This window comes from Bombina bombina, chromosome 1 (genome assembly GCF_027579735.1).
Source record: "Bombina bombina isolate aBomBom1 chromosome 1, aBomBom1.pri, whole genome shotgun sequence".
Taxonomy (NCBI): Eukaryota; Metazoa; Chordata; class Amphibia; order Anura; family Bombinatoridae; genus Bombina; species Bombina bombina.
Window position 1 is genome coordinate 1,118,099,291 of NC_069499.1, and position 21,823 is coordinate 1,118,121,113.

A 21,823-nucleotide genomic window follows, 5' to 3' on the forward strand; every position below is an offset into this window, starting at 1 on the left:
GTCCTTTCTGGGGTCGACCATAGGAAACAATTTTTTAAATATGGGGGGAGGGACGAAAGGAATACCGGGCCTTTCCCATTCTTTATTAACAATGTCCGCCACCCGCTTGGGTATAGGAAAAGCTTCTGGGAGCCCCGGCACCTCTAGGAACTTGTCCATTTTACATAGTTTCTCTGGGATGACCAAATTTTCACAATCATCCAGAGTGGATAATACCTCCTTAAGCAAAATGCGGAGATGTTCCAATTTAAATTGAAAAGTAATCACATCAGATTCAGCCTGCTGAGAAATGTTCCCTAAATCAGTAATTTCTCCCTCAGACAAAACCTCCCTGGCTCCCTCAGATTGGGTTAGGGGCCCTTCAGAGATATTAATATCAGCGTCGTCATGCTCTTCAGTAACTAAAACAGAGCATCCACGCTTACGCTGACAAGGGTTCATTTTGGCTAAAATGTTTTTGACAGAATTATCCATTACAGCCGTTAATTGTTGCATAGTAAGGAGTATTGGCGCGCTAGATGTACTAGGGGCCTCCTGAGTGGGCAAGACTCGTGTAGACGAAGGAGGGAATGATGCAGTACCATGCTTACTCCCCTCACTTGAGGAATCATCTTGGGCATCATTGTCATTATCACATAAATCACATTTATTTAAATGAATAGGAATTCTGGCTTCCCCACATTCAGAACACAGTCTATCTGGTAGTTCAGACATGTTAAACAGGCATAAACTTGATAAGAAAGTACAAAAAACGTTTTGAAATAAAACCGTTACTGTCACTTTAAATTTTAAACTGAACACACTTTATTACTGCAATTGCGAAAAAACATGAAGGAATTGTTCAAAATTCACCAAACTTTCACCACAGTGTCTTAAAGCCTTGAAAATATTGCACACCAATTTTGGAAGCTTTAACCCTTAAAATAACGGAACCGGAGCCGTTTTAAGCTTTAACCCCTTTACAGTCCCTGGTATCTGCTTTGCTGAGACCCAACCAAACCCAAGGGGAATACGATACCAAATGATGCCTTCAGAAGTCTTTTATCAGTATCAGAGCTCCTCTCACATGCGACTGCATGCCATGCCTCTCAAAAACAAGTGCGCAACACCGGCGCGAAAATGAGACTCTGCCTATGCTTTGGGAAAGCCCCTAAAGAATAAGGTGTCTAAAACAGTGCCTGCCGATATAATTATATCAAAATACCCAGAATAAATGATTCCTCAAGGCTAAATAAGTGTTAATATCAATCGATTTAGCCCAAAAAATGTCTACAGTCTAAATAAGCCCTTGTGAAGCCCTTATTTACAATCGTAATAAACATGGCTTACCGGATCCCATAGGGAAAATGACAGCTTCCAGCATTACATCGTCTTGTTAGAATGTGTCATACCTCAAGCAGCAAAGGACTGCAAACTGTTCCCCCAACTGAAGTTAATGCTCTCAACAGTCCTGTGTGGAACAGCCATGGATTTTAGTTACGGTTGCTAAAATCATTTTCCTCATACAAACAGAATTCTTCATCTCTTTTCTGTTTCTGAGTAAATAGTACGTACCAGCACTATTTGAAAATAACAAACTCTTGATTGAATAATGAAAAACTACAGTTAAACACTAAAAAACTCTAAGCCATCTCCGTGGAGATGTTGCCTGTACAACGGCAAAGAGAATGACTGGGGTAGGCGGAGCCTAGGAGGGATCATGTGACCAGCTTTGCTGGGCTCTTTGCCATTTCCTGTTGGGGAAGAGAATATCCCACAAGTAAGGATGACGCCGTGGACCGGACACACCTATGTTGGAGAAAAGATGGCCGCCATGAATACTGTCTCAATGCAGGGTACAGGTCTCGTTGTAGTGCCGTATTATTTACCCATGTGTATAGAAAGCTTCAAATACAAGGGCACATGCTAGCAATATTTCTCAAGTATTGCTAATGATTTAAGTCAGACAGGGATTGCTGACAGAAATGATTTTTAAAAGGTTCTTTGCCGGAGCAACATGAATATGCGGCCATCCCTATGTGTCCAATTGTTGAGATTTTAAATCTATCTGAGCTTAGTTGATGTAAAAATTCAACGGTACATGTAACACCCAATATTAATAGAATTGCTATATGGGGATAACGCAATGTTATAAGTAACAGCGTACTACTTTAAAAATGACAGAACCTCTATAAATTGTTATTTTAGTCCACAAGTGGGCAACAACAGTTAATACTGCCCAGATATACAACTTGTGTAATAGCTGCTCTTGCAAGGGCAAAGATAATGATACTAATACTGCCCGAATATATAATTTGTGCAATAGCTGCTTTGGCAAGGCCAGAAGCATTTATATAAACTTTGATATAATACTGTGAGCGCTGTTGAATTGTCATACTAGCGCAATTAGTTAAACAGAAGTAGTGTAACAATATTATACACAAGCGACTTATACAGTGTATCAATTTAAATGTAAGCTACTAGATACTAGATAATAGTATATAACATTTTGTATGTATGTATCAACACTGCTCGAATATACAATTTGTGCAATAGCTGCTTTGGCAAGGCCAAAAGCATTTATATGAACTTTGATGCAATACTGGGAGCGCTGGTGAATCACAATACTAGCGTAATTAATTAACACAAGTTGTGTAAAAACACTATATACAAGCAACTTATCTAGAGCATCAATTTAGATGTAAACGATCTAGTAACAGTATATATATAATTTTGTGGATCAATAACACGGGTGATACTAGTACACGCATTGGGGCAAAGCGCCAATAACAAATTTGACTTAAAATATACAATACCAGCGTGGACGCTAATCAGTACTAACCAATACAATATTGTAAACGCTAATAGTGGATAACACCAAAAACCAATATATCTATTATGCCAAAGCATTTATGTGAACTTTGATGCAATACTAGGAGCACTGGTGAATCACAATACTAGCTTAATTGATGAACACAAGTTATGCAACAAAATTATATACAAGTAACTTATATAAAGCATCAATTTGGATGTAAACTGTGGATCAATAACACGGGTGATACTAGTACACACACTGGGGCAAAGCGCCAATAATAAATTTGACTTAAAATATACAATACCAGCGTAGACGCTAATCAGTACTAACCAATACAATATTGTAAACGCCAATAGTGGATAACACCAAAAACCAATATATCTATTATGCCAAAGCATTTATGTGAACTTTGATGCAATACTAGGAGCACTGGTGAATCATAATACTAGCTTAATTGATGAACACAAGTTATGCAACAAAATTATATACAAGTAACTTATATAAAGCATCAATTTGGATGTAAACTTTTTGACAATAGTATATAATATTTTGTGGATTCATTAACATTGGGAACACTAGTACACGCATTGGGGCAAAGAGCCAATAACAAATCTAACTTTAAATATACAATACCAGCGTGGACGCCAATCACATAACACACATAAGTAACCAATTCATGTATTAATATGACAAGTTATAACTGAAGGTTACATCAAATATACATAGAATTGGGGAAAGTATGGTATAAATCCAGTACTACCGAAAAATAGATATCACTCAGAGGAGACTGAGATAGAGGTTCTACAGATCCTTCTAACTCACAAACAGAGGCAATCCTGTATATAGAAGAAGGTTTTACAAACACTACAGTGTCACCTGATACATCAACAATAGGTGAAGACCAAATAGCCTATAATAAGCCAGGGACACGCAGATATTCATACATCACAATTGCTCATGATAGGGATTTTAATTTGTTGTGTTCACCCATCTTTTAAAAGTTCAAATAAAAGTTATATTTTAAGCATTTTCTGCCTCCACAATTAGTCTGGGCAAAGAGTGCTAACAAAGCATTTCTTTTCAGGGAATTTTGTTCCCAAGTTGTTTGTGTGTATCCGAAGGAGTAGACATTACGCTCCAAGAACAAACACAAGGAAACAATAAAAATTGTTTTGTCACTTTAAAAGATACCACGTCTAGACTAAGACATAATCTATATAAGTAAACAGTTTAGAGTATAGATTAGGGATTCTCCTAAAATGCACCAAACTGTCACTTTAATAAAGACTTTATTTCTCAGCCTGCTCTACCATCGCAGGCTTATAAAATTAAAAAATTAGGCGAGAGACACAAGCCATATTTCTGTATTATTAATATACTATCACTTTAAGGCTTTTAGGAGCCAGTATTCTACAATCAGCAGGATTTCTTAGATCCTTAACTTTGGAACAGATTCCCCTAGATAAAGGTTACCCTAAAAACGTATAAGTTATCCTTTAATACATAAGTATTCCTTTAAATCATAAGTATTATCCTTTAATACATAAGAATTTAATAAGAATACATAACTTTCATGTTATCCTCACACGGGGCAGAAACCTCACTGCTCCGATCTTGTGGCTAAGAGCTGAGTGCAAAACAAATGGCGCGTCCGCTTCCTCCCTGAGGCTAAACAACATAGAGCTTTAAGGAAGGGCGGCAAACAAGACTCAGGAATAGAAAAAAAACAACGGAGTACTAAGTTTACTCCTTCTCTCAACGGACAGACTACCCGCCCCACCGCTCTAACTAAGAGCGGAATATACATGAAGGGGAGACACATTGGACTGAGGAGAAGCAGTGCTTAATAAAGTGTGCACTCCCAGCCGATAGAGAGAAAAAAAAACTCACCCTCATTGGAAAATGTCTAATGTCTGCCACAAAAATAATCTATATTTACTTGTCACACAAGCCTATATCGCCTATCGGATTCCTTCTTTTATTCTTAATAAACAGCTTAAGGAAACAGAGCCCTACACACTAATTAACCCCTTCATCCCTGTAGGAGAAACAGACTGTCTCTCTTAAAAATCACGAGTGCCTGTACGCAGCCCAATAATACCCCAACTAGGGTATAAAATGTCTCAATCAGTATTGCAGTATATATAAAGTGCACAATCTCCCATCTTTAAAAAGATAAAAGGCACTTACCTGCATTCTAGCCATCCAGCAGCCAGGTAACTCACAAAGTATGAGAGGATGCCACTACTCACAGAGACCTGTGTAAAAAGAAAGACAGAGTAAACCTACTCAGGCTTTCTATACCAGGGCAGCAACATGTTAAGAAAACGCAGCAAAGCACACTTTACAAGTTCCTAACTGCTTTAAAGCCACCACAGCCCTGCTGAAGAGACTAACATGGAGTACAGCTAGACCTAATTGTGATGGAAGATCAGAGCAATCCTGCCCTGACTTCAAAATAAAAAAATCTTGTTAGAAGATTCATAATCAGGACACCTTATTGCTTCACCTCCTCCTTGCACTAGAGGCAAAGAGAATGACTGGGGGTTGTGGGTAGGGAAGTGATACTTAGCAGCTTTGCTGTGGTGCTCTTTGCCTCCTCCTGCTGGCCAGGAGTGTAATCCCAACAGTAACTAATGATGATCCGTGGACTCATCGTGTAATTAGAAAGAAATGTTTTTATTGGATTTATAGGTATTATGATTGCAGGGCGCTGGTGAAGAGGAAAATATCACTAATGTGCTCCACATCCAAGACGGTGCGTTTTAACAGTTGAGAGAAGCAGGTCCGGGACACACTACTTCCAGAGGCTGTTGTCACAGGGGTCCGGAGCACAAGTAGGACAGACGCATCTGGCAGGCAACAGAGAGCTGGTGAGTAAAATGATATATAAGATTACTTTGAGTATATGCATTGGTGTGGAAATAAAAAAATATATACAAGAGAATAAAGTGGAAGACAATACAATCTATTTCTCCTTTATTACAATTTACTATTCCAGATTTTTTTTAAAAAACAAATAAAGAAAGACCCATATCTGTAAGGCAACGATCATGTATGACAAAGATGGGAGTTGCATTCCAGCATAAATACACATATGTCATAACTCAATTCCCATCATCCACATACAGTATATTCCTTGTTTATGTGATTTATGTATGTGAAAGATGGAAGATGCATTCATCTGGCATAGTTATATATAACAGAATACAAATCCCATTTTATATATCATCTCTCTCCATCACCCTGGATATGGTTGTTTGAAATCACTATTCATTCATCAGTAATAACTATTCTTCACTAATACATGTGTTAGACTTACCTGTCTCTTCACCTTGATGTTTTCCAGATCACAAAAAAACATACATTATGCTTACCTGATAATTTAATTTCCATCTGTGGGAGGAGAGTCCACTGCTTCATGCATTACTTGTGGGAATTAAGAACCTGGCCACCAGGAGGAGGCAAAGACACCCCAGCCAAAGGCTTAAATACCTTCCCCACTACCCTCATCCCCCAGTCATTCTACCAAGGGAATAAGGAACAGTAGGGGAAATATCAGGGTATAAATGGTGCCAGAAGATTAAAATTAAATGTAGGTCCGCCCACTGTAGAAACGAGCAGGGGCAGTGGACTCTCCTCCCACAGATGGAAATTAAATTATCAGGTAAGCATAATTTATGTTTTCTATCTTAATGGGAGGAGAGTCCACTGCTTCATTCATTATTTGTAGGAACAAATACCCAAGCCCTAGAGGACACTGAACGAAAAAAACGGGAGGGCAAAAGGAGGCGGACCCTAAACTAAGAGCACCACAGCCTGCAGAACCTTTCTCCCAAAATCTGCTTCCACCGAAGCAAAGACATCAAATTTATAAAATTTTGCAAAAGTATGTAAAGAAGACCAAGTGGCCACCTTACAAATCTGCTCCATAGAGGCCTCATTCTTAAAGGCCCAAGAAGAGGCCACAGCTGTAGTTGAGTGATCTGTAATCCTCTGAGGAGGCTTGTGTCCCCCTGTCTCATATGCCAGACGGATCATACTCCTCAACCAAAAGGATAGAGGAGTGGCAGAGGCCCTCTGCCCCCTGTGCTTCCCTGAATAAACAACAAATAAGGATAAAGTCTGTCTGAACTCCTTGGTGGCCTGAAGATAAAATTTCAAGGCCCGAACCACGTCCAGATTATGAAGTAACCTCTCCTTTGAAGAAGAAGAAGGGTTAGGACACAAAGAAGGAACTACTATTTCCTGATTGATGTTACGACTTGACACCACCTTGGGAAGGAAACCCAATCCAGTGTGAAGAACAGCCTTATCGGCGTAAAAAACTAAGTAGGGAGGCTCACATTGCAAGGCCGCCAACTCAGAGACTCTGCGTGCCGATGCAATAGCCAGTAGTAATAGGACTTTCCATGAAAGGATCTTAATGTCAAGCGTGTGCATAGGCTCAAACTGAGCCCTCTGCAAAACATTAAGAACCAAGTTTAAGCTCCAAGGAGAAGCCGAATTCCTAAAGGCAGGTCTGATCCTAACCAGAGCCTAAACAAAGCCCTGAATATCAGGAAGCTCCGCAAGCTTCTTATGCAGCAGTACAGATAAAGCCGAAATTTGTCCCCTTAGGGAGCTGGCGGCAAGACCCTTATCCAGACCATCCTCGAGAAAGGCCAAAATACGGGATACCCTGACCTTGTGCCAGGGGTATCTTCATTCCTCACACCAGGACAAGTAGGTCCTCCACACCTTGTGGTAGATGCATTGAGTGACCAGCTTCCTGGCCTGAACGAGAGTGTCAATCACTCTCTCCGAGAATCCTCTCTTGGCTAAGACTAGACGTTCAATATCCTCACATGTCAGCCTCAGAGAATCGAGATTTTCATGTAGAAAAGGACCTTGAACCAGCAGATCCCTGGGACAAGGTAACCTCCACGGAGGAGATGATGACATCCCCACCAAATCCCCAAACCACATCCTCCGCTGCCATGGCGGAGCAATCAGAATAGCCAAAGCTTGCTCCTGCTTGATGCAGGCCACTACACGAGGCAGAAGAGGCAACGATGGAAATATGTAAATTAGGTTGAAGTTCCAGGGCACCGCCAAGGCATCTATCAGTTCCGCCTAGGGATCCCTGGATCACGACCCGTATCTGGGTAGCTTGTAATTGAGTCTGGACACCATGAGATCTATCTCCGGCATCCCCATCTGTTGCAGATCTCCGCAAACACCTCAGGATGGAGAGACCATTCCCCTGGATGAAACGTCTGTCTGCTCAGAAAATCTGTTCCCAGTTGTCCACACCCGGAATGTGGATCACTGAGAGTGAGCAATTTTGAGTCTCTGCCCATTCCAGAATCCAAGATACTTCCCTCATGGCTAGGGAACTTCTTGCACCCCCCTGATGGTTTATGTAAGCCAAGGAGGTAATGTTGTCTGACTGGAATCTGATGAATCTGGAAGACCCCAGGGGGGGCCAAGCCCTCAGAACGCTGACTATCGCTCAAAGTTCCAGAATATTTATAGGTAGGCTCGATTCCTCTCAAGTTCATCTGCCCTCTGCCCTTCTGGCACCCCAAACAGCTCCCCATCCTGATAGACTTGCATCTGTGGTCACAATCTCTCAGGATGGTCTCAAGAAGGATGTCCCCTGAGACAGCTGCCCCGGTCAGGTCCACCAAGATAGGGACTCCCTCACCGGTCTGTTTAGAGATATCTGTTGGGACAGATCTGAATGCTCGCTGTTCCATTGTCTCAACATGCACAGCTAAAGAGGTCTGAGATGGAACCTGGCAAATGGAATGACGTCTATGCTAGATACCATGAGCCCGATCACCTCCATACACCTGGCTACAGAGGTCCTGGAGGATGTCTGAAGAGCTAGACAGTTGGACGCTAGCTTGCAACGTCTCTGATCTGTCAAGAATATCTTCATGACTGAAGAATCTATTATCGTACCCAGGAATTCCACCCTGTTGCTGGGGACCAAGGAACTCTTTCCTTCGTTTATCTTCCACCCATGGGATCGAAGGAGAAGGAGTGATCCTCCGCGAGACTGTAGGACAGAGCCTGGACCAGGATATCGTCCAGATAAGGTGCCACATCCTATCCTCCCTTAGCGAGCGTGGAGATAGCATTCAAGCTGCAAGTCCGGAATGGGGAATAGCTTTTTAAAAGAAGAGGAAGGGGAAAAGGAGTTTCTCCCATTCATTGTTAAGAATATTAGCCATCTTGATGGGAACCGGGAAGTCCTGAGGCACTATGATGTCCTCGTACACCCTATCCAGTTTAGGGATCGAAGGTTCCTCTGGTAGTTTTGGTTCTGGAACCTCCAACATAGCAAGCACCTCTTACAGCAGGAAGCGCAAATGCTCAATTTTAAACTTAAAATCTGGTTCCTCTGCGGACGGAGGCCTAGAAGTAGCTGATTCCGACCCAGAAGCGACATCCTCCGATAAGTCGGAGTTGTCCTCCTCAGCGGATAATCTATCTGAGACATCCAGCGGAGTCGAAGACCCCTGAGATGGATAGCAGTGCAGTACCTTCCGCTTGCGCCTTTATTACGGACTTGATAAAAAATTAAATGGCACCTTTATATCCCAATGGCCGGGGCACTCATCACATCTTATGACCCGGACTACAAAAAACAGCTTTGTCTCCTCCGAACACAGGTCGAGAAAGAGGAAGTTACAGAGGCCACACCCGGTCACATGGAGTGCCATGCAGGACTACCCTGCACTCGAGAAAAGAACACGCCAAAAAAGCCTGCCTCAATCTCTCGCTAAGAGAACTGACTGTTCCACACTGACAGAGCCTCATCTCACACTAATGCAGAATAAAAAACAATAAACAATATTATGCACAATAAAATCCCCCCTGTTCATTAACCCCCTTCCGAGAGTATTACCCTAGATTCTATAAAGATAAAGGAGCCACACTGTGACCCTGTCTTCTTACGTTATCATATATATAAATGAAACGACCTTACCAGAATCAATGCCGTGGAACAGGAACACGGCCTTTCAAGTGTGACAGGGTAGTAGCATCGCTCCTGACATGGACTTGAGAGCATAAAAGCAGACAGCGAAACTCGTCAACGCTGATTGCTAATGGAGCTGTTAATCTGAGTCAGGATGGGTTTGCAGAAAGACTCTCCCTGCATCTCCGGACTCTAACATTAATCCATGCTCTCACTGAGAGGCTAACAGGACTACTTAAAACTCCAGTCCCATTTCGAAGAGTACTACCCTGCATAAGAGACTACTCTGAATCTTCCGATACTTCTCTGCCAACCTCCTGTGACAAAAGGCAAAGAATGACTGGAGGATGAGGGGAGTGGGGAGGTATTTAAGCCTTTGGCTGGGGTGTCTTTGCCTCCTCCTGGTGGCCAGGTTCTTAATTCCCACAAGTAAAGAATTAATGAAGCAGTGGACTCTCCTCCCATTAAGATGGAAATACTCTGCAGGGGGATCAGCCCCAAGCACGCCTCAGCCTAGTTCTGGTAAGTACCTAAAAAGGTATACAAACATAGGTTTAAAAAAATCATCGATTGAACAGTTAAGTTTTACTCGCAGAGTGTGACAAGCAAATAGTACCCTGTACCAGTTCCTTGGTAATGGTCCAACCTGTCTAGACCTGTTACCTGTTTCTTGCCAAGCTTCCATGATCACGTGTTGTGCTTAAAGGGATAACAAACCAAATTCTTTCCTTTAATGATTTCTTTCTAGAATCTGCTAGAGCAACAAATTAAGCTACTTTCTAATTTGCTACTCAATTTTGTCTTTGTTCTCTTATTATCTTTATTTTACAAACCATTAATGTAAGCCTGGTACCCGGATATTTCTTTTGTGTTTCAAAACCATGCATAGTGCATAGCGCTTGCTTACATTCTTGAGTTTTAAAATAACAATAAGAGGAGAACCAAACAAATGTTATGATAGGACTATTAATTTATAAAGTTGCTTTACATGCTCTTTCAAAAAAATGTTTTTATTGCTTTATTACCAAAACTGGTTATTATGCAGAAGAGTATAGACTATTTAACTTTTTAATAAAAACCCTTATTAAGTGACATCAGTAGGTAATGAAAATTATGTAATTACGATTTGCTAATGCACATGATCAAATAACCTGGCATGTATTATAGTATACATGGGCTGCCTTTGCAACATCTATTCTAAATTTGTCCCACTTTAAAACTCTTAAAAAAAAAAAATGTTTCAAATTGATCACATTTAGTCTCGATTTTGCATTTCTCTAATTTTCATATGGACATTTATGCACTATTTTGTGAAGAGACTCTTTAATTATGGAATCTAAATATAATGTTGTACAACATACTTAAAATATTACAACTAAGACTAAAATCAATATATTGATCCAAGTTTTCATAAAAATAAAAACATATACTTAAATAAATAGTGGAAATGCAAAAACAATTTTGTAAAATTAAGTAAAATGATATAGTCCTTTAATCCCATAGGTTATTTCATACTATTATTATTATTATTCTTTATTTATAAAGCGCCGACAGATTCCGCAGCGCTGCCCATGGGTACAAGGATAACAGTACAGTGGAGAAACAATACGATAAGACACAAAATTTTACAGACAAATACAGGGGGAATTGAGGGCCCTGTTCCTGTGGGAACTTACAATCTAGATGGGTAGGAGGATTGGAAACAGGAGGTGGGGACTGCAGAGGTGAGAATGATATTAGCGAGGAGATAGAGGGCAACTGTTAGTTAATTGAAGTTAGTTTGTTAATAAGTCGGGTGATAAGCTTCCCTGAACAGAAAGGTCTTTAGGGAACGTTTAAAGGAGGAGAGGTTAGGGGCAAGTCTGACATCTCGAGGAAGTGCGTTCCAGAGGGTTGGTGCCGCACGAGAGAAGTCCTGTAGTCTAGAATGAGAGGAGGTGATGGTAGAGGACACAAGAAGCAGGTCGTTTTTGGATCTTAGGGGACGGGCAGGAGTATATTTGTTGATGAGTGAGGACAGGTAGGGTGGGGCAGCATTGGTGAGGGCTTTGTAGGTCAGGTTCATACATATTCTTTTGAGTGCTGTGTTATTCCTCGAAATAATATTTATCTGGATGAAAAATCAACCAGTCTGATTGAAGGTCAATATGCTTTACCTTTTTTTTTTACACAATTGTTTTTGCATTAAAACTAAATATTGATGTCATCATACAAACTTATGTATAATTTGGTATACCTTGGCTTGGGCTGATTTTATTCTATCTTCACCAGCAACTCGACTCCCACCAGTAGCAGCCTCTAGAAGTATAGATTTGTCCACTACTCCTCCACGTAAGTTATGAAAAACTGCAAATATAAACAAACAGGACAGCCAATCATTGACTGTATATTTTAGAGAAAAAAGGGCTTTACTATAGAAAACAACATCACCTACAAGTCATTTATTACGCAATATTTCTAAAAAAAAAATAAAATCGAATATAAATTATAATTTTAAATTATTTACAATCGTCATTTTATAACTAGTGTTGACAGACAGAACTAAAATATGTCCATCCTGGATATTAAAAACATAATTTATGCTTACCTGATAAATTTATTTCTCTTGTGGTGTATACAGTCCACGGATCATCCATTACTTGTGGGATATTCTCCTCCCCAACAGGGAGCTGCAAGATGATCACCCACAGCAGAGCTGTCTATATAGCTCCTCCCCCAACTGCCACTCCCCAGTCATTCGACCGAAGACAAGCAAGAGAAAGGAGAAACTATAGGGTGCAGTGGTGGCTGTAGTTTAAAAATAAAAAACACCTGCCTTGAAATGATAGGGCGGGCCGTGGACTGGATACACCACAAGAGAAATAAATTTATCAGGTAAGCATAAATTATGTTTTCTCTTGTAAGGTGTATCCAGTCCACGGATCATCCATTACTTGTGGGATACCAATACCAAAGCTATAGGACACGGATGAAGGGAGGGACAAGGCAGGCGCTTAAACGGAAGGCACCACTGCCTGTAAGACCTTTCTCCCAAAAATAGCCTCCGAAGAAGCAAAAGTATCAAATTTGTAGAATTTAGAAAAAGTATGAAGCGAAGACCAAGTCGCCACCTTACAAATCTGTTCAACAGAAGCCTCATTCTTAAAAGCCCATGTGGAAGCTACCGCTCTAGTAGAATGAGCCGTAATTCTTTCAGGAGGCTGCTGGCCAGCAGTCTCATAAGCTAAGCGGATTATACTTCTTAGCCAAAAAGAGAGAGAAGTTGCCGAAGCCTTTTGGCCTCTCCTCTGTCCAGAGTAGACAACAAACAATGCAGATGTTTGACGAAAATCTTTAGTAGCTTGTAAATAAAACTTTAAAGCACGAACCATGTCAAGATTGTGTAATAGACATTCCTTCTTCGAAGAAGGATTAGGACACAGTGACGGAACAACAATCTCCTGATTGATATTCTTATTAGATACCACCTTAGATAGAAAACCAGGTTTGGTACGTAACACTACCTTATCTGCATGGAAAATGAGATAAGGGGAATCACATTGTAAAGCAGATAACTCCGAAACTCTTTGAGCTGAGGAGATAGCTACTAAAAACAGAACTTTCCAAGATAAGAGCTTAATATCTATGGAATGCAAAGGTTCAAATGGAACCTCTTGAAGAACTTTAAGAACTAAATTTAAACTTCATGGTGGAGCAACAGGTTTAAACACAGGCTTGATTCTAACCAGAGCCTGACAAAACGCCTAAACATCTGAAACCTCAGCCAGACGTTTGTGCAAAAGGATAGACAGAGCAGAAATTTGTCCCTTTAAGGAACTAGCTGATAAGCCATTCTCCAATCCTTCTTGGAGAAAGGATAATATCCTAGGAATCCTGACTTTACTCCATGAGTAACCCTTGGATTCACACCAATGAAGATATTTACACCATATCTTATGATAGATTTTCCTGGTGACAGGCTTTCGCGCCTATATTAAGGTATCAATGACCGACTCGGAGAAACCACGCTTTGACAAAATCAAGCGTTCAATCTCCAAGCAGTCAGACGCAGAGAAATCAGATTTGGATGGTTGAAAGGACCCTGAAGTAGAAGGTCCTGTCTCAGCGGCAGAGTCCATGGTGGAAAGGATGACATGTCCACCAGATCTGCATACCAAGTCCTGCGTGGCCACGCAGGTGCTATCAAAATCACTGAAGCTCTCTTCTGCTTGATCTTGGCAATCAGACGAGGGAGCAGAGGAAACGCTGGAAACACATAAGCCAGGTTGAAGGACCAAGGCGCTGCTAGAGCATCTATCAGTGCTGCCTTGAAATCCCTGGACCTGGATCCGTAACAAGGAAGCTTGGCGTTCTGACGAGACGCCATGAGATCCAGTTCTGGTTTGCCCCAAAGTTGAATCAACTGTGCCAACACCTCCGGATGGAGCTCCCACTCCCCCGGATGAAAAGTTTGTCGACTTAGAAAATCCGTCTCCCAGTTCTCTACTCCTGGGATATGGATAGCTGATAGATGGCAAGAGTGAATCTCTGCCCATAGAATTATCTTTGAAACCTCCAACATTGCTAGGGAACTCCTTGTTCCCCCTTGATGGTTGATGTAAGCTACAGTCGTGATGTTGTCCGACTGAAATCTGATGAACCTGACCGCAGCTAGCTGAGGCCAAGCCTGAAGAGCATTGAATATCTCTCTTAGTTCCAGAATATTTATTGGAAGGAGTGCCTCCTCCTGAGTCCACGATCCCTGAGCCTTCAGGGAGTTCCAGACTGCACCCCAGCCCAGAAGGCTGGAATCTGTTGTAACTATTGCCCAATCTGGCCTGCGGAAGGTCATACCTTTGGACAGATGGACCCGAGATAGCCACCAGAGAAGAGAATCCCTGGTCTCTTTATCCAGATTTAGTAGAGGGGACAAATCTGTGTAATCCCCATTCCACTGACCGAGCATGTAGAGTTGCAGCGGTCTGAGATGTAGGCGGGCAAATGGCACTATGTCCACTGCCGCTACCATTAAGCCGATTACTTCCATACACTGAGCCACTGAAGGGCGAGAAGTAGAATAAAGAACACGGCAGGAATTTAGAAGTTTTGACAACCTGGCCTCTGTCAGGTAAATCTTCATTTCTACAGAATCTATCAGAGTTCCCAGGAAGGAAACTCTTGTGAGAGGGGACAGAGAACTCTTTTCTTCGTTCACTTTCCACCCATGAGACCTCAGAAATGCCAGAACAAGCCTGGGCGAAGAGAGAAAGTCTGCCCCTACTAGATCCGTTACCGGATCGTGGGGCTAATCCTTCATGCTGTCTTAGAGGCAGCAGCAGGCTTTTTGGCCTGCCTTCCTTTGTTCCAAGCCTGGTTAGGTCTCCAGACCGGCTTGGACTGGGCAAAATTTCCCTCTTGTTTAGTATTAGAGGAAGTTGATGCTGCGCCAGTCTTGAAGTTTCAAAAGGCACGAAAATTAGTCTGTTTGGTCCTTAATTTGTTGGACCTATCCTGAGGAAGGGCGTGACCTTTTCCTCCAGTAATATCAGAAATTATCTCCTTCAGTCCGGGCCCGAATAGGGTCTGTCCCTTGAAGGGAATATTGAGAAGCTTAGACTTTGAAGTAACGTCAGCTGACCAGGATTTAAGCCATAACGCCCTACGCGCTTGAATAGCAAAAACTGAGTTCTTAGCCGTTAGTTTGGTTAAATGAACAACGGCGTCAGAAACAAATGAATTGGCTAGCTTAAGAGCTTTAAGCTTGTCAAGTATATCATCCAATGGGGTTTCTACCTGTAGAGCCTCTTCCAGAGACTCAAACCAGAAGGCCGCAGCAGCAGTGACAGGGGCAATGCATGCAAGAGGCTGGAGAATAAAACCCTGTTGAATAAACATTTTCTTAAGGTAACTGTTACGGTACCAACAGGATACCAAGGGTTAACACCAGATGAACAATGTCCTGAATATGGGATCAGCAACTCACAACCCAGCCAGTTTTTCCCCTCAAACATGAGACCAGGCTCCACATTGCAGGTTTAAAACAGAATGACATTTATTAAAGGCTATATGCCTAGTATTTATGCAGGTCTGACCCCAGCTGGGGGGTTGAAAGAATATTGTACATTTAGATAGAGAGCAAACGCCCTTTGACATGCCACAATAGAACTACATTACTTAAGTAGATAACAATTTAAACACAAGAAAACAATGCAGTCCATCTTATCAACTAGAAGTCTGACTCTGGAGGTGATTAGACAATGGGAATGTTTATCACTAGACTTAATTAGAGCACACAATAGCTGATGCCAGCAACCTTGTATTTAGAAAATAGCTTCTGAAAGCTGAACAAAGTTAACTCTTTCAGTTCTGACCGACGGGTCTGTCACATATACATAGCACACAATACAGCCTATAGACAACCTTTCTTACATTATAGTCCAGAAGTGGCTAGGTTTGCCACAGTAACCCTCTAACTTTTTATCCATTGGATCTAGGAAAGCACAACTGTCCTCGACTGGGATAGTTGTACGCTTCGCTAGGGTAGAGACTGCTCCCTCCACCTTAGGGACCGTTTGCCATAAGTCCCGTGTAGCGGCATCTATGGGAAACATCTTTTTAAAAACAGGAGGGGGAGAGAACGGTACACCTGGTCTATCCCATTCCTTAGTAATAATTTCTGAAAACCTCTTAGGTATTGGAAAAACATCAGTGTAAACAGGCACTGCATAGTATTTATCCAATCTACACAATTTCTCTGGGACCATAACAGTCATTCAGAGCAGCTAAAACCTCCCTGAGCAACACGCGGAGGTGTTCAAGCTTAAATTTAAATGTAGACATATCAGAATCAGGTTGAATTATCTTCCCTGAGTCAGAAAAATCACCCACAGATAAAAGCTCTCCTCAGCTTCTGCATATTGTGAGGGAATATCAGACATAGCTACTAAAGCGTCAGAGTGCTCTGTATTTTTCCTAGTCCCAGAGCTGTCTCGCTTTCCTTGTAACCCTGGTAGTTTGGACAATACCGCTGTAAGGGTATGATCCATAACTGCCGCCATGTCTTGTAAGGTAAACGCTATGGGCGCGCTAGATTACTTGGCGCCTCTAGAGCGGGCGTCCCTTGAGCGGGAGTCATAGGTTCTGACACGTGGGGAGAGTTAGTCGGCATAACTTCCCCCTTGTCAGTTTCCTCTGGTGATAAATCTTTTAAAGCCAGAATATGATCTTTATAGCTTATAGTAAAATCAGTGCATTTGGTACACATTCTAAGAGGGGGTTCCACAATGGCTTCTAAACATAATGAACAATGAGTTTTCTCTATGTCAGACATGTTTAAACAGACTAGTAATGAGACCAGCAAGCTTGTAAAACACTTTAATAACTGTGAACAAGCAAAAAATAAAAACGGTACTGTGCCTTTAAGAGAAAAAAACAATCACAGAAACTGCAAAACAGTGAAAAAAGCAGTAAATTTAACGAAATTTTTACAGTGTGTATAATAGACTTAAATAGCATTGCACCCACTTGCAAATGGATGATTAACCCCTTAGTTTCAAAACCGGATCAAAAAAACGATATAAAAGTTTTTAAACAGTCACAACCAACTGCCACAGCTCTGCTGTGGCCCTATTATACGACGATTTTGGAAGGCACAAAAACCCTTTAGAGAGGTCCTATATGTTCAGTGGACTCCTTCAGGGAAGCTGGAAGTCTCAAGCTGCAAAAACTACTGCACGATTTAGGCCTGAATTTAGGCCCCTCCCAACCTGTACTCACAGTGAGAGGGCCATAAAAAACTATCCCTAGGCAAAATCATGTGGAAAAACTGGGCCCCAGAATAAAGTTTTATCACCATTTGTAATAAACGTTTATATACATCAAGCAAACGTTATATCTATTCAGTAATGAGAGTAAATAACAAAAATATTACCCTTTACAGCAAGCATGATACCAGTTGTTATTAAATCACTGTAATCAGGCTTACATTAAATAAATCAGGTACTGTCAGCATTTTCTAGCGTATCCTCTCTCTAGAAAATTTTTTAACTGCACATACCTCAGAGCAGGAGACCCTGCACGCCATTCCCCCAGCTGAAGTTACTCATCTCTTCAGTTATGTGTGAGAACAGCAGTGGATCTTAGTTACAAACTGCTAAGATCATCAAAAACCTCAGGCAGACTCTTCTTCAACTTTCTGCCTGAGGCTAAAATAGTACAACTCCGGTACCATTTGAAAATAATAAACTTTTGATTGAAGATAAACTACATTAATGCACCACATCTCTCTAGCAACTACCCATGTCGAGAGCTGCAAGAGAATGACTGGGGAGTGGCAGTTGGGGGAGGAGCTATATAGACAGCTCTGCTGTGGGTGATCCTCTTGCAGCTCCCTGTTGGGGAGGAGAATATCCCACAAGTAATGGATGATCCGTGGACTGGATACACCTTACAAGAGAAATATATTTGCGAGACTAATGTATAAAATGTTTTAGATAGTCTGTCACTGTGTTTATTTTAGATAGGAAATAAAACTTTTAGGGAGATTCTTTCTCTGTCTGTACAACATGTCCACAAATCCATTGGTTTGCATACAACAAAATAATAACATTTGATTACTGTTTAATCTATTTTAGAACTACGAGGCTTGTCTGCAGGGGGAAGCCATGCCAGTGAACTTCATTCACCAGTCATTTCTTTAGAGGAAAGTGATAATGGAGAAAATATTTATCAAACAAGCTTCTCACCATCAACAGTGGGCGTTGTCCAACCATCTTGCACAGATTATGCCCCCAATGTGGAGGAGCAGCATGAGCAGACACCGTAGAATCCACCACCTCAACAGCAACCAGCAGACCAGCCAACAGAACAGGCAACACAAAATCGGTATAGTAGGGCGGAGGAGTTACTTCTTGAAAATTTAATAGTGACCAAGAGGTTGACACAAGCTGTGGAAAATATGAGAAATTATTTACATAGCCACATAGACAGTGCATTAGCCCGTGTCAACCAAGAACAGCGCCAGGCGATGGATCATATGCGTCAATCCATTTTTATCGACAACACAATGCTTCATCGCATGACACATAAATTTAAGTTTACTATTAATAGTTATTTTTTTGTCTCCCTCCCACCCTCTATGTACCTTATGTTTGGAGAACAGTGCTATGAAAATGTGAAACTGCACTTACATTGTTTTTGGTGTTAAATATTTGTCAGTTAATATATAATATATATATATATATATATATATATATATGGCTGTCAGGATAGGTAAAGTCCAGAGTTAGACCCAAATGCTAGAATGAGGTAAATAACACCCTAGCACAGTGAGTATATACCAGGACCTGACCCTGCAACAGCTGTAGTTTGATATACTCACAGTAATAGACTGGAAGATGACACAGCAGGGTCAGGAGAAGAAACTTTGTGTAGAAGGGGTTAACCAATAGAGTAATCAGGCAAGCAATGTCCAGCAACGTGTAATCAGGCAGGTAAGGGTTAACCAAAAGAATAGTCAGACAAGCAATGTTCAGCAACGTGTAATCAGGCAGATAGGGGTTAACCAATAGAGTAGTCAGGTAAGCAATGTCCAGCAACGTATTATCAGGCAGGTATGGGTTAACCAATAGAGTAGTCAGGTAAGCAATGTCCAGCAACGTGTTATCAGGCAGGTAGGGGTTAACCAATAGAGTAGTCAGGTAAACAGTGTCCAGTTATCAGGCAGGTAGGGGTTAACCAATAGAGTAGTCAGGTAAGCAGTGTCCAGCAACGTGTTATCAGGCAGGTAGGGGTTAACCAATAGAGTAGTCAGGTAAGCAGTGTTCAGCAACGTGTTATCAGGCAGGTAGGGGTTAACCAATAGAGTAGTCAGGTAAGCAGTGTCCAGCAACGTTTTATCAGGCAAGTAGGGGTTAACCAATAGAGTAGTCAGGTAAGCAGTGTCCAGCAACGTTTTATCAGGCAGGTAGGGGTTAACCAATAGAGTAGTCAGGTAAGCAGAGTCCAGCAACGATATCAGGCAGGTAGGGATAAGGGTTCTGGATAAGCAGGCACAGATTGTTATATTGAATATATAAATGTTTTATTTCTAACAAGTAAATAGTTGAAATGTTGCTCCTTTGATAATTCTGTCTAAAAGTTGGAGCTTAAACTTAAGGCAGAGTATCTGTGAGCAATTACTGTAATGTGGTGAGAGTCTGGGTTGTATCTTTAATGAAAAATAACCCTTTTAAAGTAACAAGATAAGAGAAAACAGAAAACACTAGTTGAGTGAATTCAAATGATGCAATTCTGAATAATGCAAAAATAGAATGTATTAGTGCATATAACAGCATAAGTAGTAAATAAGTATAGTCCGTTTTCACACACTCACTCAGATAAGTAATTCAGCTTGTTATAGTCTAGGGTAGAAATGTCAGAGAGATACTTGCAGTTCACAAAATATACACTTAGCCAGCATAAGGTTTGTAGGAAAGATTATACCTTCGGTTTGGTAAAGTAAAAAGTACAGACCGTGAACTGAAGATCAGAGCGGCAGAGCGTTGTGGCGTCTCAGCGGTAGCTCCGACTGAGCGAGTGTGACTCACTTCCGGTATCGGCGAGCAGGCAGCTGGAACGCTGCAAGGGAGATTAGTGACAGCGTGCGAATTACCTATTGATCGCAAAAAGAGAAGGTAATGCAGGTTGCCAGATGAATCTGGATAGCGATATAATGGTAATTCCAGGAGGTTTCCCAAGGTGACAGGTGAACCTGTGAAATAAGCAAAAAGTAGCCAGGAGAGCAAAAAAAGGATGATACTCCTTAGAGGTAACATCAATTATCAGGCAGTGAATAGAAGGCGTGAAGGTGATTAAATAGGGAGAGAGGAAGGTGGGAGGGATATGCCTTAAAGGTATATCACACAGATTCAGAAAATCCAAAGATAAATTTGTACTCACAGAGCCCACGAGTAAAACAAACAGGCACCGATGAGAGGAGACGCCGGAATAAGAAGGCCTCCTGACGTCATCGGAAGGCCGACAGGAACAGGGTTGCTAAGCAACCAATGAAAGCGCTACCGCGCTGAGCCAGAGGAAGCGATCAGCAGCAGCGATCGCGACACTGGCCACCAGGAGGAGGCAAAGACACCCCAGCCAAAAGCTTAAATGCCTCCCCCACTCCCCTCATCCCCCAGTCATTCTTTGCCTTTCGTCACAGGAGGATGGCAGAGAAGTGTCAGAAGATTCAGAGTAATCTCTTATGGAGGGTAGTACTCTTCAGCATGGGACTAGAGTTTTAAGTAGTCTTGTCAGCCTTTCAGTGAGAGCATTGATGAATGTTAGGGTCTGGAGATGCAGGGAGAGTCTTTCTGCGAAACTATCCAGACTCATATTAACAACTTCTAAGCAATCAGTGTTGACGAGTTTCACTGCCTGCTTCTATCATTAAAGTCCATGTCAGGTGCAATGCTTCAAGACTGTCAAACTTGAGATGCTGTGTGTCTGTTTCACGGCGATGATTCCGGTAAGATCGTTTCATTTTATTTCATATGATAACGTAAGAAGACAGGGTCACAGTGTGACTCCTTTATCTGTATGGAATCAAGGGTTAATATCTCCGGAAGGGGATTATTAAACAGGGGGGATTTATACATGATTTGCTTTATGTTTTATGCTGTGACATGTGTGAGATGAGGCTCTGGCAGATGTAGGAACATTCAGGTTTTTTCTTTTGTTTTGTATAACTGCACAGCCTGTCAGTTTGGCGCGCTTTTCCTTCCTGCAGCTGGGGTGGTCCTGCATGGCACTCCATGTGACCGGTTGTGGCCTCATTAACTTCCTCTTTCCTGACCGTGCGGTTTACAGGAGAAGAAGCGGTTTCTCTGTGGGCCTGGGTCATAGGAGGTGGTGAGTGCCCCGGCCATTGGGGGTATAAAGGTGCCATTTATTGATTTTTTTTCTATATTCCATTTCAAAGCGCAAGCTATGGAGGATTCTGATGCGTTAGTGGGTAGTCCCTCTTTACCCAGATCTAATACCTGTTTTTATTGTGGGGAGGTTACGGTATACCCACTTGCTCAGTTATGTTCCACATACCTTGA

At 41.6% G+C, this 21,823-nt stretch overlaps 1 long non-coding RNA gene across 1 annotated transcript in view; it reads right to left on the reverse strand.

Annotated features, from left to right (window-relative positions):
• Positions 1–5,454: 5,454 nt before the first annotated feature.
• Positions 5,455–21,823, reverse strand: part of LOC128645180 (uncharacterized) — a 63,863-nt gene continuing 47,494 nt past the window's right edge. Inside the window, exons 2-4 of the long non-coding RNA XR_008400086.1 lie at positions 18,488–18,688; positions 12,001–12,110; positions 5,455–5,664 (exon numbers count right to left, since the gene is read on the reverse strand). This is a non-coding gene — a long non-coding RNA (uncharacterized LOC128645180). The remainder of the gene's footprint in view (positions 5,665–12,000; positions 12,111–18,487; positions 18,689–21,823) is intronic.